The 25,645-nt window shown below is 42.8% G+C and overlaps 1 long non-coding RNA gene across 1 annotated transcript in view; it reads left to right on the forward strand.

The window, feature by feature from the left end:
- The first annotated feature begins 6,292 nt into the window (after window positions 1–6,292).
- The window catches only part of LOC123579240, a 44,367-nt gene continuing 25,014 nt past the window's right edge, over window positions 6,293–25,645 (forward strand). Inside the window, exons 1-2 of the long non-coding RNA XR_006702692.1 lie at window positions 6,293–6,781; window positions 11,123–11,190. This is a non-coding gene — a long non-coding RNA (uncharacterized LOC123579240). The remainder of the gene's footprint in view (window positions 6,782–11,122; window positions 11,191–25,645) is intronic.

Consider the following 25,645-nt stretch of genomic DNA (forward strand, 5'->3'; position numbering starts at 1 on the left):
TGGCTGCAGTAAGATAGATAGCCTTCTAATACTTAAAAGAGATTTGGCAGTGATATTAACATACATGGTTTTTAAATTTTATATAATGAAAAAATTTGGAAAATCTGTACAATTTGGTCAATGAACCAAAATTTTCTAAATGACCTAAACATGATTTTACAAAATCATGCATGGGTAAAGATGCATTCAAAGAGTAAGTTGGACCAATGGATTTTAACATAACAAAGTAAAATAATTCATTGATAGGGTTTCAGATTCCACACTGCAGTTAACCTTTTATTTTTTTAAGTAGGCTCCACACTGGGCATGATGTGGAGCTTGAAACTATGACCCTGAGATCAAGACCTGAGCTGAGATCAAATGTCAGACACTTAACGGATTGAGCCACCTAGGCACCCAAACACTGTAACCTTTACAGATAAACTCTCAGTGATCGAGTTTGGGTATAGTAACAAAGAAGGATCCTTACAATTATCTAAAAATACCATTAAGATATCCTACTTTTTCATAATTGGTTTATTATTTTTTTAAGTTTATTTATTTATTTTGAGACAGAAAGGTTGCACAAAAGTGCAAGGAGAGACAGAGAGAGAGAGAGAGAGAGAGAGAGAGAGAGAGAGAGAGAATATCCCAAGCAGGCTCTGCACTGTCAATGCAGAGCCTGATGCCGGGCTCAAACTCATGAACTACAAGATGATGATCTGAGCCAAAGTCAGAAGCTTAACTGACTGAGCCACCCAGGCGCCCCAGTCTATTATTTTTTAAAGAATTAAAATTTAAATAATAGTTTTTAAATTTTGTTTTAATTTCTAATAGGTAGTTTATTTTTGGTAGATATACTCTATATGACCCAAAGCTCTTTGGAGTCCCTACTAATTCTCATAGAGTAAAGGGTTCTGAGACCAAAAAGTTTGAGAACCACTTGTTTATAACAATAATTTGTGTTTAGACCTTTTATTGGAATGCCCCACTAGGAGACTGACCTCAGGACCTTTGTACTTGCTCCCTTTGACTACGTCAATTACCGTGTCCACTATTGGTGATAAAGGGGCATTTGGAGGAGACTTATTCATCACCTCCCCTTTTCTGACATGAGCAATTATCATTTTCTTTAACCTGAGTACTGTCCTGAATCATCTCTTATACAGAAAATCTGGATTGCCGATGTTCAGGTCTTAGTTTAAATGCCACAGGGAGACTTTGCCCCCTCCCCTCCCCCACCCCACAGAGGAGAAATAGGCTCTCATGGTACCCTGTATGCTTCCCACGCAGCACTTGACATCAGAGGGACTGTAGAGTTACTTCTGAGGGTATCAGTTTCATTTCAGCCTCCTCCATTCAAAGTATCTCCAGGAGACTGGTTTCCTGGTCTGTTTTGTTCATTGCTGGATCCCGAATTTCTAGGACATTTGTTCAAAGAATGAATAACTGAAAATGTGTGTTCATCTGTGTGTGGACCAGCTGAAGCTATGGGTTGTGGCCTTTGCAACTGTGCGTATGGGCATGCAGCGTGAGAGCATGGCTGATACTTTCCATAATTGGTAAGAACACTTTAAAAAACTCAAGCCACAGCAAGCTTCATTATAGAGGTGTTTTCCAGAGCATCTATAGAACAAGACATTGCTGTGTTGAGTGAGAGAGACAGGAAGGGTTGGAGTGGAGTGTGCTTTGGATAATCCCTCCCCCTCCTTTGCTCCTGCCAAGTGACCCCAGTGAAAGGAAGAGTAGAAGGTTGAAAGAAGGAACAAGGCCACCTTCTTCCTGGATCTAGGCCCTCCTCTCCAGGGAGAAGTTAGGGTGCAGATAAGGAATTTTGTCTCATACGGATTTGGAAAATGTGGAATTCAGAGAGGCCTAGTGTGGATTCAGTGGCAGACCAGAAAATAAGTTTTAATGATGAGGAAAGAAGGAAGTGATTGTCAAAATATGAATTCATTACGGCGTATTCCCTGGGGGCCGCTTTTGGCAGCAAAGGTAATTAAGCTTAAGTTTTAAAGGTCAGTTTTAACCAGCTCATGAGGCAAATGGCAACGGTGACATCAGACATCATCCTGGTCCTCTGTATCTATGGCAACTGAATTTCAGAGCCGTGATTAAACATAAAACTGGAGTCCCAGCACCAGCCCCAAATAAGTGTATGAGAAAGGGGAGAACTTGACGCATCCTCTAGAGATATTCTGCCCATTTACTGGGAAAATGAGCAACAGAATCTGCTATTCAAACTGCCGGCTAATGAAGCCAGGTCAGTGGCCCCCGGCCTCCTCTGGGACCTTGTGTAAGAGGAAGATCACCCCCAAATCCATTGCTTTTCACTCATGTATTGGTCTTCAGTTGAAGAGTAAAGGTAGCTAGCACAGGAAGGTGATTACTTAGGCATTTTTAACGATTTTTTAACTGTTTCTTTTTCCTCGTCATAAAAATGATTTCAAAAGAAACCAATATTTATTGTAAGAAATTTCTAAAATCCAGACAAATGTCAAGAAGAAAAAGTACCTGAAATCTCAATTGGGGTATTTCTCTCCTACTTTTTCTTAAAGTTTATTTATTTTTGAGAGAGAGAGAGAGAGAGCAAGACCAGGGGAGGGGCAGAGAGAGGGAGAAAATCCCAAGCGGGCTCCACACTGTCAGCTCAGAGCCCGACATGGGTCTCAAACTCACAAACGGTGAGATCACGACCTGATCAAGAGTCAGACGTGTAACCGCTGAGTCACCCAGGCGCCCTTCCTTTCTTCTATATATGCATGTATTTTATAAAATCAGAATTAATAGTATGTTATGATCTTTTTGCCACATCATTATTCATTGAAATATTTTGAATACGTTAATATTTTAACAGTGGCATAACATTCTATCACCTAAATTATTTTTATGCTTTGCCTCATTTCTTCCTAATTGTAAGATTAATTGAAGTGTAGTTCTTACACTTTACATTTTTATAGCCTCTTAGCACGTCCTGCTCAGGCCATCCTGCCCCTCGTGGAGGAGGTGGGGTTGCTGGCATCTGCTGTGTTGTCTCACCTCACTTTGGGTCCTCAGTGAAAGCTGAGAAGAGGTACCTCATTTTAGTCTCCTGTTTCTTACGTATCGACAAATTGCAGGAATAACCAAGCAAAACCAGCAGAAATACAACAGTGCTGGTGGACTTTCACCCGCTTATTTCAATCCTTGCTGGACTAGATAGTGCAAAAAGGTAAGACAATTATAGTAACAATAATATAGTTAATTACTTAAATAATTATGGTATTTTACACTATAAACATTTTATTAACATGATTATTAATAATATATGTGCTTATCAATAAACTAAAAGAACAATATAACCAGTCACTAATATTCTCAACTGTATCCCTTGAAAAGAGTAGACTTCTTTTCAAGTATGAATGGAAAAAGTTATATAAAAATGAACCCAGGGGTGTGTGGAGGTTCCTCAGAAAATTAAAAATAGACCTACCCTATGACCCAGCAATAGCACTGCTAGGAATTTACCCAAGGGATACAGGAATACTGATGCATAGGGGCACTTGTACCCCAATGTTTATAGCAGCACTCTCAACAATAGCCAAATTATGGAAAGAGCCTAAATGTCCATCAACTGATGAATGGATAAAGAAATTGTGGTTTATATACACAATGGAATACTATGTGGCAATGAGAAAGAATGAAATATGGCCTTTTGTAGCAACGTGGATGGAACTGGAGAGTGTGATGCTAAGTGAAATAAGCCATACAGAGAAAGACAGATACCATATGGTTTCACTCTTATGTGGATCTTGAGAAACTTAACAGAAACCCATGGGGGAGGGGAAGAAAAAAAAAAAAAAAAGAGGTTAGAGTGGGAGAGAGCCAAAGCATAAGAGACTGTTAAAAACTGAGAACAAACTGAGGGTTGATGGGGGTGGGAGGGGAGGGTGGGTGATGGGTATTGAGGAGGGCACCTTTTGGGATGAGCACTGGGTGTTGTATGGAAACCAATTTGACAATAAATTTCATATATTGAAAAAAAAAATGAACCCAGGGGTACCTGGGTGGATCAGTCGGTTGAGCATCCGACTCCTGATTTCGGCTCAGGTCATGATCCCAGGACCGTGCGATTGTGTCCCACATTGGGCTCTGCACTTAGCATGGGGCCTGCTTGGGATTCTTTCTCTCTCTCTTTCTCCCTCTGCCCCCGCTCATACACACACTCTCTCTAAAAAAAGAAAGAAAAATGAACACAAAGGAAAATCCATTATACATAACAAATTAGGAATAGTACAAATCACATTCTCTGATAACACAATAAACCTAGAAATAAAAAGTAGAAGCAGAACATCAACCATTTGAGGATGTCAGCATTTTCTATCAAACTACCCTTGGACAAAAAATAAATGTATAGACTTTTTGGGAAATAATGCTGATGAAAACACCACCTTCAAAACCCATGGATAGAGCTGCGCTCAGAGGAAAATGGGTAGTCTTGCCACGCTCCTTACTGAATAATAAAGAAATCTAAACTACAGCAGGCAGCCTAGTTTTCCCAAGAAACAGGGAGAAGAAATGTGGTTTTTGCTTTGGGAGTTCCCTGAGAGAGCTAGCCATTTTATTAAACTCCCCAGAGTCAAAGCTCTAGTCTAGGAAAATACTCAAAGAGGCAAACCAATAAATACCACAAGTCCAAGGCTTAGTCAAAGCTCAGTAAATTAGACATTAGTGTTTTGTTGGTTTTTTTCTTAAATATAATATAATTCACATACCATCCAATGCATCCACCTAAAATTTTAAATTCAGTGGCTTTTAGCATATTCACAGACTCATGCACCCACCACCACAATCAATTTTAGAATATTTTCATTACCATTAAAAAAAAAATATGCCCTTTGACAGTCACTCTCCATTTGTCCCCAGTAACTCCCACTCCAGCACCTGACAGCCACAATTCTGCTTTCTGTCTCTGGATTTGTCTATTCTGGATAGAGGGAATCGGGGGGGGGGGGGGGGGGGTGACCTCTTGACGGGTGCAGGGGTGACAAGAAATCTCTGAAATGCAGTGCTTCTAACTAGATGGAGCCAGCTGGTTGCGTGACGCTGTGAATCTATTGAATGCCACAGATTCGTGCTTTAGAACGGTCAAGTTTATATTTTGTGTACTCTAGCACAATACTAATTTTAATTTTTTTTTTCAACGTTTTTTATTTATTTTTGGGACAGAGAGAGACAGAGCATGAACGGGGGAGGGGCAGAGAGAGAGGGAGACACAGAATCGGAAACAGGCTCCAGGCTCCGAGCCATCAGCCCAGAGCCTGACGCGGGGCTCGAACTCACGGACCGCAACATCGTGACCTGGCTGAAGTCGGACGCTTAACCGACTGCGCCACCCAGGCGCCCCCACAATACTAATTTTAAAAATCCAAACCAGTATTTGTGAAGTCATTGATCAGGATCATACCTAAGACTTAGTCATGCATATTTAAGTGAGTTATTTTTTGTCACATTATATTAAGAGAAACAACAAACACCAGCAGCGAAATAGCACCCCAAACAACAAATATTTAAGCTTATTTAACAAAAACAAGGAGTGTAGGCATTTTGTTTCTTCAACAGAAAAGTACGATAATTCTAACAAAACGAACACACGGAGTGAAAAACCGTTTTTCATTGTAACTACGGAACGTGCTGTTGCATTTCTGTAGACTCTGCCGAGGGAAGGGGAGAGGTCTGGAATATCAGGTCACGAGGCTGTCTTCCCCCTGCTCTCTCTCTCTTTGTTTACAGATGAGGGAGGGAAGACAATCCTGCAGCCTCTTCAAGTCCTGGGAGCCTTCTCACTTCAGCAGCATTAAAACCACGCGGACACGGACAAAGCGAGCGATTGCCTCGCTGGCTGCCACCCAGCCTCTTCGCTCGCCCCTCGGGACCACCCGGCGCAACCAGTGGACGAGGGACAAATCATCGCCCCCACAGGCTGTCTGACCCTGAAGGTAATAACACTCAAAGAAATGGCATTGAATTCGAGGGCAAATTCAAGGCATCTGCCATGCTTGTGCTAAACATCCTCTTGTTTCCAAGTAAGGGAACATGACGGTCATTTTCTGAACGGTCTGGGATTTTAGGAAGAAAATGATTCAAGAATGCAGCAATCAAGCATTCATGCGGTGGTTTGTGATATTGGCTGCACATGAGAATCATCTGGGGGCCTTGAGAAACCTCCGTGTCCTCCCTGGTCCCACCCCAGACTGGCTGAGTCAGATGCTGAGGGGCCTTGGCTCCCCAGGTGGTTCCAACACACAGAGCCAGAGAAGCTCGAGAAGCTCGCTTCCTGACAATTCAGGTGGAAACACCTTCAGCTGCCAGCACCGAAGCTACTCAACTTTGCAGGAATACACCTGTAGGAGGAACCAAAGCCCTCCCAAAGGACCCTTCAGCTGTTGTGCTGGGAAAGCTCTGGGCAAGCTGGGGGGGGGGGGGGCGGGGGGAGACAAGACGCAGGTGAGCCAGGCTCCCGTTCACTCACCCGCTACTCATCTGTTCACTTATTCGCTCCATGTTTCTAGGCTCCCCTCTGTGCCAAACCCTGGAATGGGCCCTGGGGAAACCAAGTCAGAAAGAAGGCCTGGTGCCTCCCTCAGAAATCTCGAAGTCTGGCAACCGGGTGCGAGAGGTGCTCTGGAAGAAGCCATGGGCTTTCAGGAGAAGGAGCCTGTCACCTAGGTCACCTAGCCTGGCAGAGCAGGAGGAGGGAGCATCCTTGAAGACAGCTTTCCGAAGGAGGGGACACCTGACTGGAGACATGGAGATGGACCAGGTATGAGCCGAGTGCTACACTTCTGAGAGATAGCAGCAAATCCCCTGTGAGTGGGGTTCTCAGCCTGGGATGCACCTGGAACCACCTCGGAGCTTCTAAGTGTGTCCACCTCTGGCCCCAAGTCCAGAGGCCCTGGTCTAACTAGTCCGCAGTGGGGCCTGGGCACTTGTATGTTTTATAAATGTCGTAATTTTTTTATTGAGGTGAAATTCACATAACGTAGAATTAACCATTTTAAAGCAAACAGTTCAGTGGCATTTAGTACATTCACATTCACCGCCTCTATTTGGTTCCAAAACACATTCGTCGCCCTAAAATAAAACCTGTATGCGTTAACCAGTCACTCCCCATTTCACTCTTACCCCAGCCCCTGGCTTTCTATCTCTTAAATCTCTATCTATCTCATAAATCTGCTTTCTATCTCTACGGATTTAACTACTCTGGATATTTTACATAAAAGGAATCCTACAAAATGGGACCTTTGTATCTGCCTTCTATCACTTAGCATAATGCTTTCAAAGTTCAGCCGTGTTGGGGCATGTGTCAATACCTTATTCCTTTTTAAGGCAAGATAATAGTCCATCATACGGATATTGCATAATTTGTTTATCCACTCATCTATCGCTGGACATGTGGCTTGTTTCCACCTTTTGGCTACTGTGAATAGTGCTATGAACATTCGTACACAAATGTTTAACATCTATTTTCAATCCTTTTGGGTATATACTGGACATATGTAGTGTTTTTTGTTTTTTTAAGTTTATTATTTTGAAAGAGAGAGTGTGAGAAAGCACGTGCATGCACTCAAGCAGAGGAGGGGCAGAGAGGGAGGGAGTAAGAGAGAGAATCCCAAGAAGGCTCCGTGCTGCCCGCACGCAGCCCAACACAGGGCTCAATCTCACAAACCGTGAGATCACAACCTGAGCCAAAATCATGAGTCAGACACTCAACCAACTGAGCCACCCAGGTACCCCTGGATGTCTATAGTTTTTGAAAGCTCCCTGAAGATACTAACACGTAGCCAAGGTTGTAAGTCACTAATTTGGAACACCGGTTGAATAGATTCCCAGGCCTTGCTCTAGACAGTCTAATTTCGCCACTTAAGGAATCTCTCCTCCTGGCCCTCTCTCTGCCTTGGCATCTCCTTCCTCTGCCTCGACAGGCCAGCCTACCTGTCAGCCTCAGAAGTGCCTCGGCCAATGGCCAACGTGCGCCTTATTAAGTGCAGGAACAACCCCTTCCCCTCTGAGGGAGGTCCCTCCCTGCCCCAGCCCAGCAGTCCGGGCTGGTTCCTCTGGGGCTCCCTCCAGGTGAGGCCCAGAAGCTGCTCCTCCTTCCTGCCTGGGCCAGCCCCTGCTCCTGATCTCCTGTGGGAGATTCTTGGGCACTCCTATCCCCCAAGAACAAATCATCACGTTTACGATGGTGCAGTCTTGATTGATCTTTACGGCCCAAAGCCCTCTGACTCTGTAAGGACATATTAGGTCAGAGACACCTCCACCAGTCACATTCACAGGACATCCCAGTGTGAAGCATCGGTATTTTCGCTATCAGGTGACCACACAGTTGTCACCAAGAGTTGTTTATATTTGTGTCACTAAAAGGCCCATCCTGGAGATTTTCCCCAAGCAAAGGAAGCCGCCCTAAAACTGATCAAACTCCAGATACAGAAAACTGACCACTTTCAAAAGGCACTTCTCCAGCTTCAAAAAAATTGAAGTGCGTGGGTTCTGGTTACTTAGATAAACCCAAATAGTATGGATCCTGGCACCAGTGTCAAATTCAGGGACATCGTGGGGTTTGTGTGACTACTCACAAACATACCTGGTGTGAGCTCCAGCAGGGGTAAGACGGCCACCTTCCTCCCCTGACAGCTAGGGAAGCAGACTTGTTTGCCTCAGTATGAGGGGTCAAGGTGGCTCCAAAGAGCTTGAGAAATACAAAAATTTGACAATGCTCTTGTGTTACCTGAGTCCCATTCCATAAGTCAGAAAGCAAAACCACTTTAATACATTTAATCTAAATGTAGAAATACTTCTGGCATTTTACTTTTAGTATGGGTCAAACCCTGCTCGATGCATCAGCACATGTTATCTCATTTAATCCTCACAGTGACCATGTGAGGTAGAATTTATTATCCACATTTTATTTATTTTTTTAATTTTTTTATTTTTTTTCAACGTTTATTTATTTTTTTTGGGACAGAGAGAGACAGAGCATGAACGGGGGAGGGGCAGAGAGAGAGGGAGACACAGAATCAGAAACAGGCTCCAGGCTCCGAGCCATCAGCCCAGAGCCCGACGCGGGGCTCAAACTCACGGACCGTGAGATTGTGACCTGGCTGAAGTCGGACGCTTAACCGACTGCGCCACGCAGGCGCCCCAATTATCCACATTTTAAAGATGAGGATGGGGCAGCCTGGCTGGCTCTGTCAGTAGAGTGTGCAGCTCTTGATCTCAGGGTTGTGGGTTCAAGCCCCATGTTGGGTGTAGAGATTACTTAGAAATAAAATCTGTATTTAAAAAAAAATTTTTAATGGTTATTTTATTTCTGAGGGAGAGACAGCATGAATGGGGGAGGGGCAGAGAGAGAGAGAGGGGGACACAGAATCCAAAGCAGGCTCCAAGATGTCAGCATAGAGCCTGACACGGGGCTCAAACTCAAGAACCGTGAGATCATGACCTGAGTAAAGCCGGATACTTAACCAACTGAGCCACCCAGGCGCCCCAAAAATAAAATCTTAAAAAAATCATAATAAAGAGGAGGAGATTGAGGCCCAGAGAGGTTAATCAACTTGCCCAAGGTCACACAGCTATTAAGTAATGGATCTGGGATGCAAACCTAGATCTGTTTGACTTCAAAGTATGTGGCTGTAAATGATGAATATTCTCTCAAAAAGTGTATTTCGGGAAAGGAATGACCTACTGATCTGCACAGATGCTGCACCCACTCAGAGCGGTAAGAAGGATCTAAAAAGGATATCTACTGGGCGTGCTTAAAAAATAGAACGTGATGTAAGCTAAGTGCTAGACCGCACGGTCTGTAGGAGGCAAAGGACCCGGGGAACATCCCTAGTTCACAACACTCAGCACCGTGCTGGGTACGAGTTGTGCTGGCTGAAATTGGTCGCCAATGACGTCCCACTTGATCTTAGATTGCTCTTTCAAATGTAATAACTAATAAATCCATAAAGCTGCATCTTTCTAGAGCTCCTATTCCACAAGGTAAGGTTGTAAAACGTCATTCATTTTGGACAACACAAGTTGTTCCAGAGGCTAAGAGGATTCCAAGAGAGTGGCAGCAGAAATGGGAACACTCTTTCCTCACGTGGGTAAGTTCTGGGCTCTCATTCTTTCCTGAGGTGACCACACACATATTATCACCCATCCATCGTCCAAGAAAGTCCAGCCAGGGAACTCGCATAGTTAAACATTTCCATCCGCAGGCCGCCTGGCCAACCAAATGCCACTCTGGCACTTGCGTGCGGTGATCATTTAGGCCGGCAGGCGGCGATCTTGCCCGCGACATTCTACCTTCGCGGTTTCTCAACCGGGCAGCTAGATGCGGCACTCAGGCCAAGTTAACTGAAAAGGTTTCTCGGCTGAGGACTCCTTGGCACAGCTGGTATTTGCAATAGCAAAAGAAAGTGTCAGAAGCAAACGTGCTTTCTCTGCTTTCTCATGACTGCTTTTAGAAGGAACTGCTTTAAAAAAAGAAACAGAATTGCTTGCTTTTGTCAACTTTCTGAAAATGTATTATTCAACTAATTAAAACTTGAATTACAATCTTGGTGGGTTGGTTTTTTTTTTTTTTCATTAATGTCAGATGGCCTTTTCATCTGCCTCATTTTCCAAGGTAGTTTAGTATCTCAACTTCCTTCCTACCTTCTTCCTTCCTTCTCTCCTTCCCTCATTCCTTCCTTCCTTCCACTTATTTATTTTTTTTTAAATGTTAACGTTTATTTTTGAGAGAGACAGTGTGAGCATGAGTGGGGGAGGAGAAGAGACAGACACACACACACACACACACACACACACAGAACCCAAAGCAGGCTCCAGGCTCTGAGCTATCCACACAGAGCCCATAGCCCAAGGCAGAGCTTGAACCCACAACCTGTGAGATCATGACCTGAGCCAAAGCCCGACGCTTAACGGACAACCACCCAGGTGCTCCCGGACTTTCTTTTAAATGAATTCTCAAAATAGAGTCTGAACAGGCTGACTGGCCTTGCAGGAAAATGTCTGTCTGCCACTGTCACCCTCACTGGGTGGCAGCATTTAGAACATTATTTCTGCTTCACCAAAACTTGGGGTTTCAGCTGCTTTTCGGTTTCCCTTGCAGAATCTCATGGACAGGGTGTGAACCCAGGAGACTGAGAAGGGTACTTGTTTTTGTGTTGGAGATCAAAGGTAAGGTGCTATTTGATAGAAATTCTCTGCTGCTCTCAAAACAAACAAAACCCACTTAAAAACCAGTAATTTTATGAAGACCCAGGGTGCCAAGTGGCACAGAGAGGCAGAGGGGGATGACGCTTCGAGATTGGCAAAGACAGAGCTCTTTACAGAAGTGGTGTTTAAACCCCGTTTTGGTCAATTTGAATAGAGAAAAGTCACTGTTTGTAAACTGGAATTGTAAATGAAAGCTCAAAAAATCCAAGCCTCAAAGGAGAAAACTGTAATCAAAATTCGTTTTTTTTTCTTTTCATGTAATCTTTATTTTTTTAACTTAATTTTTTATTTTTTAAAATTTACATCCCAATTAGTTAGCATACAGTGCAACAATGATTTCAGGAGTAGATTCCTTAGTGCCCCTTCCCCATTGAGCCCATCCCCCCTCCCACAACCCCTCCAGGAACCCTCAGTTTGTTCTCCATATTTATGAATCTCTTCTGTTTTGTCCCCCTCCCTGTTTTTATATTATTTTTGTTTCCCTTCCCTTATGTTCATCTGTTTTGTCTCTTAAAGCCCTCATATGAGTGAAGTCATATGATTGTTGTCTTTCTCTAATTTCGCTGAGCATAATACACTCCAGTTCCATCCACGTAGTTGCAAATGGCAAGATTTCATTCTTTTTGATTGCTGAGTAATACTCCATTGTATGTATATACCACATTTTCTTTATCCATTCAGCCATCGATGGACATTTGGGCTCTTTCCATACTTTGGCTATTGTTGACAGTGCCGCTATAAACATTGGGGTGCGTGTGTCCCTTCGAAACAGCACACCTGTACCCCACGGATAAATGCCTAGTAGTGCAATTGCTGGGCTGTGGGGTAGTTCTATTTTTAATTTTTTGAGGAACCTCCACACTATTTTCCAGAGTGGCTGTACCAGCTTGCATTCCCATCAAAATTCGTTTTTAAAAGATGATCAGGGGAGCCTGGGTGGCTCAGTCAGTTTAGCACCGACTTTGGCTCAGGTCATAATCTCGTGGTTCATGGGTTCGAGCCCCACATGGGGCTCTGTGCTTGCAGCTCGGAGCCTGGAGCCTGCTTTGGATTCTGTATCTGTCTCTCTGTCCCTCCCCTGCTCACACTCTGTCTCTCAAAAATAAATAAACATTAAAAAAATTAAAAATAAATAAATAAAAGGTGATCAACACACAACCCTTTTGGATTTACACACAGTAGAGGCATTCCAAACTCATTTGTTTGGGAAGATGAAAACAGGCATCGCTACTCAGAGCACAGATGAGTTTTTCCGGAAGCTCACCTGGAAATGCAATTGTATGATGTCCCTGAAGTTAGGAGTAAGTATTGAGCAAGTAGAAACACTGGGATGGAGTGTGTGCTTGTCTCACTCAAACCTTTCTCCTGCAAGAGAATTCTGTTCCCACCTCGCTGGCAGGATGGGGCTACTCCCCACTGTTTGGGGGAGCCTTCTCTCCTGCTTTTGCCTTTCCCCTAACTTTGAGCTCCATTTTGTTGTCTCAAGGAAAACCACAGTGGCTGTCTTTCTGTTCCGCCCCTGACAAGGAAGCCTGTCCTTGGAAAGGACAGAACTCAGACCAGCTCCCTCGTTTACAGAAGCGGGGCTAGTGACTTGCCTGGGTCACCTTGACTTACACAGCTGGGATAGAGGCAGCAGATCTGATGTCTGCTTAGGAGTTTTTTCCTTTGCATCCCAAGTGCCTAAGACCAACCTGGTGCGACTGTGCATGTAGGAAATTGCCTTGGAACATCTCATGACCAAGTCCCCAGAAAGTTCTCTCTGGGCCACTGACAGAACTTAGTTCCCGTGATGTGAAAACCACAGGAATGGTGAATTTGCAGAATATTCTGTGGGGTTTTTTTATGGCTATAATCTGATGAATAAAAGAGATTTTAAAAAATAATAATTATTTGCATAAATACCCTGGCTTTTTTATTAGAGTCTAACCTTTTTGAGGGTGGAGAATGTGTTATATTCATTTCTATAAAGTCTATAATTCCCTCTCTACTCACACTTGATGTCCAATAAGTATTCCTTGTTTGATTGAATAGAGATGGCTCTGAATTGAAGCCTGGATTGAAAAATTCAAAGCAATGGCAGGATTTTTCTTACCTCTGACTTTTAGCCCTTTTTCTCCCTGTGACCAGGCCTCCTGGAAGTTTTCCTCTTCTCTCTTAAACTTTTTCTCTGTGACACTCATTGGATATCTCGTCACATACAGCCTTTTCCTGTTTCTTACTTCATATACAACATTTAATTTTCCCAGCAAGGTTGTCCTCAAAGGTCAGGCTAATGTTTCCTGTGCTATGATATCCAAGTCAGTACGTGGTGCTGTGCTAGGCCCACAGACAAATTCCAAAGACTATTGAAAAGAACAGCTTCAGAACTGGTAAGAATCTACATGATGCTTTTAGATAGCATTTTATTTTTTAAGTTCTCTCTCAGAAATTGTTCCTTTTGTGGGGCACCTGGGTGGCTCAGTCCGTTAGCGTCCAACTTCGGCTCAGGCCATGATCTCACGGTTTGTGAGTTCAAGCCCCACGTCGGGCTCTGTGCTGACAGCTCAGAGCCTGGAGCCTGCTTTAGATTCTGTCTCCTCTCTCTGCCCCTCCCCTACTTGTGCTCTGTCTCTCAAAAATAAATAAATATAATTTTTAAAATTTTTAAAAAAGAAATTCCTTTTTTGACAACATAACACGTTTTTAATTTTCAAATTTTATTCAAAATAGTTTTTTAGTTGATGTACTTTATTTTTCATTGTGAACTTTACATAACATAAAAGATACCATCTTAACCATGTTTAAGTGTATGGTCCAGTGGTATCGAGTACATTCATATCTCTATATACTTATGTCCAGAACTTTTCTCATCTTACAAACCTGATACTCTGTATGCATCAAAAAATAACTCCCTATATTCCTCCCTCCCCAGCTCCTGGTAAGCACCATTCTACTTCTTGTGTCTCTATAAATTTGACTAATTTAGTGGTTTATGTTAGTGGAATGGTACAGTTTTATATTTTTGTGACTGGCTTGTTTGACTTAGTATGATGTCTTTCATCCACACTGTAGTAATGTCAGGATTTCCTTTCTTTTTAAGGCTGAGTACTATCCCATTTGTACGTTTATGTCACATTTTGTTTATTCATCCCTCCACCAGTGGACAGATTAGGATGGATTGGGTTGATTCCACCTCTTGGCTGTTGTGATTAATGCTGGTGTGAATATGGATGTACAGATATCTATCCCAGTCCTTGTTTTTAATTTTTTCAGGTATATACCCAGAGATGTAATTGCTGGATCATATGGTAATTCCATTTTTAATTTTTTGAAGAACCTCCATACTGTTTTCCATAGTGGCGATGTCATTTTACACTCCTACTGGCAGGACACTAGGGTTCCAATTTCTCCACATCCTTGCCAACGCTTGTTGTTTTCTGTTGTTTATGTCTTTGTTTATAATGGTCATCCTAATGAGAGTGAAGTGGTGTCTTATGGTGGTTTTGATTTGCATCTCCCTAATGATTAGTGATGTTGAGCATCTTTTCTTGTACTAAATGGCCATTTTAATTTTTTTTTAATTTTTAGTGTTTATTTTTGAGAGAGAGAGAAAGACAGATGCAGTGTGAGCAGGGGAAGGGCAGAGAAAGAGGGAGACACAGAATCCGAAGCAGGCTCCAGGCTCTGAGCGGTCAGCACAGAGTCCGACGCAGGGCTCGAACTCATGAACTGCGAAATCATGACCTGTGCCAAAGTTGGATGTTTAACTGACTGAGCCACCCAAGTGCCCCTAAATGGCCATTTTTATACCTTCTTTGGAGAAATGTCTATTCCTTCTCTGCCCATTTTATTTATTTTTTTTAATTTTAAGTAGAGCTTGAAATCCTGAGATCAAGACCTGAGCTAGGATCAAGAGTTGGATGCTTAACCGACTGAGCCACCCAGGTGCCCCCCCTGCCCATTTTATTTATTTTTTTAAATGTTTATTTATTTATTTTTGAGAGAGAGAGCATGCGCACAAGTGGGGGAGGGACAGAGAGAGAGAGAGACACAGAGTGCGAAGCAGGCTCCAGGCTCTGAGCTGTCAGCACAGAGCAGGGCCCTGCATTAGCAGGGCTCACACCCACGAACCGTGAGATCATGACATGGGCAGAAGTCAGACGCTCAACTAACTGAGCCACACAGGCGCCCCTCTGCCCATTTTGAAATCAAGTTATTTGGGTTTTTTGTTGTTGAGTTGTAGAAGTTGTTTCAATAATCTGGATATGTATGATTTGCAAATATTTTCTCCCATTTCATGGGTTGCCTTTTCACTCTTGACGATATCCTCTAATGCACAAAAGTTTTTAATTTTGATATAGTATAGTTTATTTTTCTTTCTGTCTATACTTTTAGTGTCTTATCCAAGAACAAACTAACAATTTTAGAGTGCAGTGCAGTCCCCCAAAATGGTTTCTAAGCCTAAAATATTAGAATTGGACATCATCCTAAAGTAGGGAGTGTCATTTTTTCATTCTCTTAAAATAACAGGTGAATTGAATGAGTAAGTATCGTTTTGATTAGGGGTTGTGTGGCCATTACTAGGAATGTTTGAATGTTATGTCTGTGTTGTGCCCGGATAGGTAATATGAGAGCCGGAGTCAGCTGCTTGCAAGGTTTTCCTGCAAGATGTGAACATACGTGTCCTCTGTTAATCAATAGGTTTGGCTTACAGTAGGTTTGGTTACAATGAAAACATGGTAGAGGTTTTCATTGCTGGGTGAATCTCTGTCCTTCTCAGAATACCTGTAAGAAGCAGAAGGTTACAGACATGGTCCCACAGACATAATTAATGAGGGGAAAATGTCAGGAGTCTCAGAAAAAAATTGTTACTCTTGGAGTTTTAACTGGCCAAATATTATACATTTTATCTGAAAAACATACATACAACAAAGACGTAGAATAAAATTTATACCTCAGAAAACAAAGGGTGATTACGTGAACATGTGACTCTAATCACAGGAGAGGAAGAGAGGCTTGAATTATGCTTTGATGGCAACTTGGTGCTTACCCTAGTATCAGGACTATCAAAAGCTTCAAGTATGATTTCCAGAACATTCTGCCTGACCCCAAAAGTATTTATCTTTGCAACTCATTTATGGTGTCCATAAAGTTACCTATGTCTACTCTATCGGATTTTTAAAAGTTTCTTCTACATTTTCCCCCAATTTGAAAACTTTTCTATGGGCTCACATGAAAAGAGCAAGCTCATATAGACACGAGAACTTAAAATATAGACTCATTCTCAAATCACCAAACACATTTGAAGTGTCAAATATACATTCTTAATTATATTCTGGTTTGGGATTTTCAAACTTTTAAAAATCCTGAGTCTTTATATTAAAATGTAAGTTGACCTTTTTCAAACAATAGTCTTACTGATACATAAAATTGAGAGATTGTCATAAAATAAAATTTGTGTGAGTTGTACCTCACACAAATGGAGTGAGGAGTTTTGGTAAAATAATAATAATGGCAGTAACATTTTATTTATTTTTTATTTTTTGGATATTTTTATTTTTTATTTGCATTTTCCATTTTCTTAGGGTGATTATAAATTTTTTTATTTTAGCTTGTTTTATTTTTTTATTTTTTTAATTTACATCCAAATTAGCATATAGTGCAACAATGATTTCAGGAGTAGATTCCTTAGTGCCCCTTACCCATTCAGCCCAACCCCCTCCCACAACCCCTCCAGGAACCCTCAGTTTGTTCTCCATATTTGTGAGTCTCTTTTGTTTTTCCCCCTCCCTGTTTTTATATTATTTTTGTTTCCCTTCCCTTATGTTCATCTGTTTTGTCTCTTAAAGCCCTCATATGAGTGAAGTCCTATGATTTTTGTCTTTCTCTGACTAATTTCACTGAGCATAATACCCTCCAGTTCCATCCATGTAGTTGCAAATGGCAAGATTTCATTCTTTTTGATTGCTGAGTAATACTCCATTGTATGTATATACCACATCTTCTTTATCCATTCAGCCATCGATGGACATTTGGGCTGTTTCCATACTTTGGCTATTGTCGATAGTGCTGCTATAAACATTGGGGTGCACGTGTCCCTTTGAAACAGCACACCTGTACCCCATGGATAAATACCTAGTAGTGCAATTGCTGGGTCATAGGGTAGTTCTCTTTTTAGTTTTTTGAGGAACCTCCATACTGTTTTCCAGAGTGGCTGCACCAGCTTCCATTCCCACCAGCAATGCAAAAGAGATCCTCTTTCTCCACATCCTCACCAACATCTGTTGTTGCCTGAGTTGTTTAATGTTAGAATGGCAGTAACATTTTAGAATTATCACTTACTAGGTTGGAGACGACGATTATAATAAATTTTTCCTATCTCTTTGATGTTGTGACCTATCCAAGTCAAAGAAAAGGAAGTGTAATATATTTGCCACCTATAGGTGGCAATCTTTGTATATCAGCATTGTCTTTATTAAAAGGCAGATTATTAGAAATTATTAGAAATCATATTTTTGCAAAATTTTAAAGAACTTTATTATGAAAATTTCAAACATGTATAAAAGTATAGAGAGTAGAGGGGCACCTGGGTGGCTTAGTCGGTTAAGCATCGACTTCAGCTCAGGCCATGATTCACCATTCATCAGTTTGAGCCCCACATGGGGCTCTGTGCTGACAGCTGGGAGCCTGGATCCTGCTTCGGATTCTGTGTCTCCCTCTCTCTCTGCCCCTCCCCCACTGGTGCTCTGTCTCTCTCTGTCTCAAAAATAAATAAAACATTAAAAAATATTTTTTTAAGTGTAGAGAGTAGTATAATGAACCACCATGTTCTCACCAGCCTCTTCAACAGTTTCCACAGCCAGTCTTGTTTTATTGGCCCATATCCCCTTCTCTACCATCTGGGTTATTATTATTATTTTTTTAGAGTTTATGTATGTATGTATGTAATCTCTATACCCAATGTGGGCTCAAACTCAGGACCCCAAGATTTAAAGTCACATGCTCTTCCGACAGAGTCCCACACCATGTGGATTATTTTGAAGCAAATCTCAGACACTGCAAAATTAAAATAGAAAAATAAAGTTATGGCACCACCTTTAAAACACCTCCAAGGAATTCTAGTAGCACCCAGGGAATCCTAAAAAATAACAAATAAAAAGCAAAAAGCAACCTTCCTACTATGAAGATAAAGAAGCATTGAAGGTCACAGCGTGTAAAACATGAGGTGATAAAACTCCATCTATCAAATAATGTAACAATGTTTTTATTATACACATTGAGTGTATGCAGGTGAAATAGAGGGGATACTTTAGGTCTGAAAGAGAGAACCTTTCTTTTTTAAGCAGTGACTAAGTTACAGAAATAGTGATAGAATATATGACATCCATATCCTTCCTTGGGGCTAAAAAAAGTGATAAGACCAAGTTAGAAGTTTTAGCAAAATGAGTGGCGATATATAAAGGGGATACGAATAAGCCAGGGGAATGGAAATTTACCGACTTGTTAGAACAAAGCAGTGACAGCTGCTAGCTCTAAATTTAGAAACAGACGCAAGAAATTTTCTGAGCACCACCAAATAAATCACAAAGGCACTATCCACCTGGCCCCTTTCAGATTTTAACCCCTAAAACAATGCCTCCAGGCAAACAGTTACTTCCAGGGTGGTGACTTAGTGGCTGTTCCCTTCCACAAACCTCAGTGCCCTCTGGGTCCAGGGCAACCTCTCCTGAGAGTCCTGCCCTTGAAGGACAGCTCAGATGAAAACCAAGGGCAGGGGGCGAGCATCTCTTGAAAGATTCTAGGGTTTCTGTGATTTACCGAGACGTTTCTGATTTCACAGACGATCTGAAAGTGCAGTACATACTGTTTACATGTTCATCACATTCTCCGAGCTCTTCTAGCCCCAACTCTGGACATAAAATGATTTCCAAAAGCTCTCTAAGTGTCTGTGGTATAGATTCTTTCACCTACCTGAAGCAGAAACTTAGCCATTGCTACTAAAAAAAATTTTTTTTAATCTTTTTTTAATCTTTATTTTTGAAAGAGAGAGAGAGAGAGAGAGAGAGAGAGAGCGCAAGCGAAGAAGGAACAGAGATAGAGGGAGACACAGAATCTGAAACAGGCTCCAGGCTCTGAGCTGTCAGCACAGAGCCCAACGCGGGGCTCAAACTCACAAACTGCAAGATCATGATCTGAGCCGAAGTTGGAGGCTTAATTCACTGAGCCACCCAGGTGCCCTAAAATTTTTTTAATTAAAAACAAATTCCACATAATGGTCTATAAACAGAGCACCTCAGAATGAGTAGAAAGCAATGTCAGGGTCACCAGATATGGTTTCTAGTCAGGTCACTGCCCTGGGGTGACCAAGGACATCACACACGCCAGGTAGGGCTTGCATTTCCTCCCCCAGGATGGGCGAATAGCTGTACTTGCCTTCACTGAGTCACAGAAATATTGCTAAGGACGACCAGGAAAACTACCATACACACACTTTGAAATTAAAAAAAAAAAATTATTAGTTTATTTATTTTGAGAGAGACAGAAACAGCGCAAGTAGGGGAGGGTCAGAGAAAGGGAGAGAGAGAATCGCATGTACAGAGCACAGAGCCAGATGTGGGGCTCGACCTCATGAAACCGTGAGATCATAACCTGGGCCGAAACCGAGAGTTGGACGCTCAACCGACTGAGCCACCCAGGTGCCCCTGTTTTGCTCTGTTTCGTGACTGGTTCTATTGAAAGGGCGGGCCTACACTGGCCGACTCCATCTTGTTCTGTGTCCTTCACCTTGACCACACCTTGACCACACCTCCTCCCCTTGAGTAACCCCCCCCCCTTCACCTGCCTAACAGGACTCGGACCCTTCCCCAGCCAATCGGCTGAGGCCACAGCCATTACCTCACCAACTGCCCCTAGGCCCCAATAAAACCTTTGTCCTTTTGAAACTCGCTCTCTCTCCCTGGTATCTCACCGCTGCGTCGGTGCAGGTAGGGGATTGAGCTCGAGCTAGCTCGAATAAAGGCTCTTTTGCTTTTACATCGGACTCGGCTCCCTGGCGGTCTTTGGGGATCACGAATTCTGGGCATAACACTATATGTTTTCACACTAGTGGTGGTCATTTGCTCTCTTGATGGCCCAGCATCAACTTCTCCCCTGCTGATAATAGCAAATTTGCCCCTAGGGCCGCCCCTCCCTACCCTCTATCCTGTGCTTGGGTACACTTGACCTCACCCTCCCCACCAAAGCAGGAGCCAGACTGGAGGATGGCACGTGCCCAGTAGGGGCCTTGTGGCTTTGGGTGGAGTTTTAGGGGAGTTATGGGAGTTCCTTCTCTTTTCCTGCTGAACTTGAGGGTGGGAGGGTGGAACCAAAGACAACTTGCCTCAGTAGGAAGCCTGGGAAAGAAGCCAACACCCAAAGAGAACAGAGCCAATAGACCAAGAGGTGGAGGTCTGAGCTCATCCCTTTAAGGTCCCGAACCCAGCTCCCCCAGGACTGCTCAGTTATGTCAATATATTCCCAGTTGGACTTGGGTCTTCTGAAACTGAAAATAACAAGAATCCTAACTGACAAGACGGTCACTGAGTAACTTGGTACAAGATCCCTAACATCATTATATGGAGAAATTCACTACATCACAAGGCATCTAACTCAAACTCAGGGATTCACTGAGTCACGATCCCCTAGATTCTGGAGGCTAGTCTTGATTACTTCTGAATTAGAACTCTTAATGTCTGAAATTCCTGGTTTTATTTCCTCTTTTGCCCTCAAGAAATCAGAGTAATACCCTTGCTTGGAATTTTGAGGATTTCTATCATAGGATGTCGGCTGCCAACTAGACAGGATTTCCTGGGTCCTATATATTTCAGATTCATTGCTATGTGGTAGTGCTAACATGGAGATATTTGCTGCAAGCAAATAAATTTGTGGATTATATCCATCTTGCAGACCACCTGAGAGTCAAGAATCTGAAAGTGCTTTTTTTTTTCTTTTTTGGTAAGTTTATTTATTTTGAAAGCGAGAGGGAGGGAGAATCCCAAGCAGGCTCCGCACTGTCAGCATGAGGCCCGAGGGCAAGGCTCCAACTCACAAACCGCGAGATCATGACCTAAGCCGAAATCCAGAGTCAGATGCTTAAACAACTGAGCCACCCAGGCATCTCTCTGATAGTGCTTTTTCTCAATAACTAAAAGGGGTCCTGACCATCCCTTCTCCAGAAAGCTAGAATACTGGTACAATTTATGGTTTCCGCTATGAAATGCCAAACATGTAAGATGTAGGAAGAGTTTATTAAAGCATCATGTAAGGTCAAGTTTTGGAACCATTAAACGTGAAACTTTTTTTTTTAACATACTGTTCAGAAATATTTTCTGGTAGTAGAGTGAAGCTGTTAGAACCTTCCTAGATCTCCTTTAGGGAAAGGAGGCACTTTTCCATTCCGTTATGTTCACTCTGATTCCTTGACTGGAAAATTACAGTCAGCGTGGAGCAGGGAAATGCTACCGCTGTGTAGATCAGGATTTCTTAACTCCAATACTATGGACATTGGGGGCCAGATAATTCCTTGTTGTGGAGGGCTGTCCTGTGCATCGGAGGATGCTTTCCAGCGTTCCCAGCCTCTACCCACCAGATACCAGGAGCACCCATCCCCAGTTGTGACAACCAAAAATCCAGACATTGCCAGATGTCCCTTTGGGGGGGAAATCCTCACTTCCGGTGGAGGACCACTTCAGCCGCTGCAACAGAACTGTCACCAAGCTGAAACCGAGCCGGTTACATACCCACAAGGCTTGGACGCCATCTGGTGCAGTCATGATGAAGATTAATGAAGAAGCCGTCTACCGTGGCTCACTTGGGAAATTCCAAACAGTAAAATCTGGGCTGATAATCCAACAGTGGTTAAATAATCAGACTATAATATATTTAGGGTGTTGATAAACTGTAAGCAATTTCAACTCAGTAAAGGTCCTTTTCTTTAAATCATTCTTTTAGCATAATCAACAACTACAATACAGTAGCGTGTATGTGATTCCACTCTTGCCAGGTGGCTAGCATAGTCAAATACACAGAGACAGAAAGGACAAGGGTGGTTGCCAGGAGTTGAGGGAGAGGGGAGGTGGGAAGTTATGGTTTAATGGGCACAAGAGTTTCCATTTCGCAAAACGGGAAGAGTTCTGGAGATTAGTTACACAGCAATGTGTGCACTTAACACTACTGAACTTTATACTTAAAGTGATTAAGGTGGTAAATTTCATATCATGTGTATTTTACCACAATAAAAAAATTATAGAGTTCACCTCATCTGTGGGGGAGAGAGAGTCAACCTTTTCCACACATGTAAACATCCTTCTTAGTTTATCCCAGATTGATAAACTCAGAGAAGGCTCTGACTGACCTGGCTTTGGAAATGCCCATGTGTGAACCAACTAGAGGTGGACAGAATGGGGGCAGCATGATTTTCCCAGGATGCAGGAGAGAAGAGATTGCATACCCATCCCTGACCCAATTAACTCTAGCCGGGGATGGGGAATCTGTCATGGCCAGCTTTCTTCCAAACCATATGGCTGGAGTGGGCAGAGAAGCCAGTTCCAGAAAAGAGTGGGAAAGGAAGGTTCAGGGCAGACAAAGCAATAACTGAATATTCCAATATTCAACCACCATAATTATGATGTAGTGTTATCTTTCCTAGTTCCCTCTTGTTATCACCGTTACCAAATTGAAACTGAGCAGGTTACATACCCACAGAGCTCGGGACACCATCTGGAACAGTCATTAGGAAGATTAATGAAGAGTTACCAGCTTTCGTAAAGGGAAACATATGACTTACAAAAAACGAAGCTTGTGTTGAATAAGAGTCTGCATTGCATAGCCTGGGAAGAGAATTAGAATTGAGTCATCTTTATTCATTGCCTTATCAATGGAGGCATTAGACATTAGAATGCCTGGATAGAGCTGCACCACCACTAATTCTGGAGTCAATGAACCTGAGTCCACAGCTTAGCTCCACCACTTCGGGGTTGTGGGGGCGGTCACTTCACCCCTCGGGGCCTCCATGTTCTTGTAATTAACCCAGGTGGTAGTATAAAGCATCCCTATCAGCTAGGCTCTAGAAGGTTCTAGAAGAACACAGATGCAGGCAGGTAATTGGGGGCAAATCCTGAAGGCTTCAGCGAAGGGGAAGACTGGACACTCAGCCAGGCACTACCCCTGCAGTAGCTCACAGAAGCAGCCACCAACTGGCCTGATGGACACTGATGTCCTTTGCAGTAGAAAGACTACAGCCCATCTCAAAGGACCAGATTCTTTTGCCAGCCCTCTGCTGTGGGTGTTTCTTCATCCCCAGAGTCCCCTCCCTGCTCTCTTGCTCAGGTCACTGCCACTTCCAGTCCCCGCCCTACCCTGTGTCGCCTCCTTTCCTCTATAGTTTCTCTTTATTCCTGGCAATCAGTGCCTGATGATCTCTTCCTGTGCATCTTTTCAGCTCCTGCTTTTGCTACAAGTCTCCTCCCCTTGTAGGTCCCAGCTGAAGTTCCCAGGGGAGAATCTGATTGCACAGCTAATTGCACCCACCCTTGATTGGGCGGGGCTTTTTCAGTTGGGGCCAACACAGGCTGCTATCCTCTCTACGTGGAGCCAGCTCCTCGTCACTGGTTTGGGCGTCTGTGGTTCAGGAGTAGGGTTTCTTGATGTAGAAAGCGATCACCCCTGGCTGTTCCCTCTGCATGACCAGGGCAGAGTTGTTTTTTAAGAGAGGAGGACTGGGGGGGAACTGGTACCATGTTAACCTAGTTTAAAGCCCACATCTACAGTAGGCACTCAACACATGTTTGCTCTTGTCCTTAGAACGTCCCTGTACTGTGTTCCAGTGACTGCGTTGGGCACCAAAGAGATGTAGACAGGATAGATTGAATCCCCGACTCCTCAAGCTCCCCCACTGAGTGAGGAAAGCATGTAAAAGTTTACATAGAAGTTGGGAGGAGATGCTCTGAGAGCCAGGCATAATGGCAGCATGGTCCAAAGAAAAGTTCAGCAGAGAAGGGCAAGGTCAAGGGGAGTCTTGAATGTCATGAGCATTCTCCTGTGACCACCGGAGGACTTTAAAGCAGGGAGCAATACTTTGGTTTTACCAGGGCAACAATGTTAAGGAAGAAACGTCCCCACTTCCCTTCCCATTCCCTTGTCCCATTCTGGGGCTGATGCTCCAGATCAGAGGAATGGAGTGGTAAGGTCTACAGATGTGCAATTTACTTACAAAGACCAGAAGAAGAGAGGCAAAAGAAGGAAAAATGCAGGGGGGGAGGGGGCAGGTGTAGAGAATGATACAAATGATATACAGGGATTTTTTTTAATAACTTTATATTTTAGAACAGTTTTAGATTCACAGCAAAATCAAATGGAAGGTACAGGTATTTATCATACCGCTTGCTCCGACACATGCACAACCTCCCCACTTATCAAAATCCTGAACCAGAGTGATAACATTTGTTATAATTGATGAACCTACACTAACACATCATTATCACCCAGAGTCCATAGTTTGCATTAGGTTTCATTCTCGGTGTTGTACATCCTGTGGGTTAGGACAAACATATAATGACACGTATTAAGTATTATATCATACAGAGTAGTTTAATTGCCCTAAAAATCCTCTGTGCTCCACTGATTCATCCTTCCCTTCCTTGAGCCCCTGGCAACCACTGATCCTTTTATTGTCTCCATAGTTCTGCCTTTTCTAAAATGTCATATAGTTGGAATCATACAGTATACAGCTTTCCGATTGGCTTCTTTCACTTGGTACTGTGCATTTAAGATTCATCCATGTCTTTTTATGACTTGATAGCCATATATATATATTTTTTTAGCTCTGAACAATATTCCTTTGTCTGCTGTACCACAGTTAATCCATTCCCCTCCTAAAATACATCTTGGTTGCTTCCAAATTTTTAGCAGTTATGAATAAAGCTGAGATAAAGACTTGCATGCAGGTTTTTGTGTGGACATAAGTTTTCAGCTCTTTTGGGTAAATACCAAAGAGTGTGATTGCTGGATCATATGGTAAGAGTATGTTAAGTTTTATAAGAAACTGCTAAACTGTCTTCCAAAGTAGCTGCACCATTTTGTATTCCCACCAGCAATGAATGACAGTTCCTATTGTTCCACATCCTTGCCAGCATTTGGTGGTGTTTGTAGTTTTTTACATTAGCTGTGTGTGGTGTGTTATTGTGATTTTAATTTGCATTTTTTGACGATGTATGATGTGGAGCATCTTTTCATATGCTTATTTGCCATTTATGTATCTTCTTTGGTGAAATGTCAGGTGTTTGGCCTATTTTTAAATTGGGTTGTTTCGCCTTATTGCCTAGTTTTAAGAGTTCTTAAATATTTTGGATACCAGTCTTTGTCTTTTGAAAATATTTCCTCCCAGTCTGTGGCTTGT

This window comes from Leopardus geoffroyi, chromosome E2, assembly GCF_018350155.1.
Source record: "Leopardus geoffroyi isolate Oge1 chromosome E2, O.geoffroyi_Oge1_pat1.0, whole genome shotgun sequence".
In the NCBI taxonomy this organism is placed as follows: Eukaryota; Metazoa; Chordata; class Mammalia; order Carnivora; family Felidae; genus Leopardus; species Leopardus geoffroyi.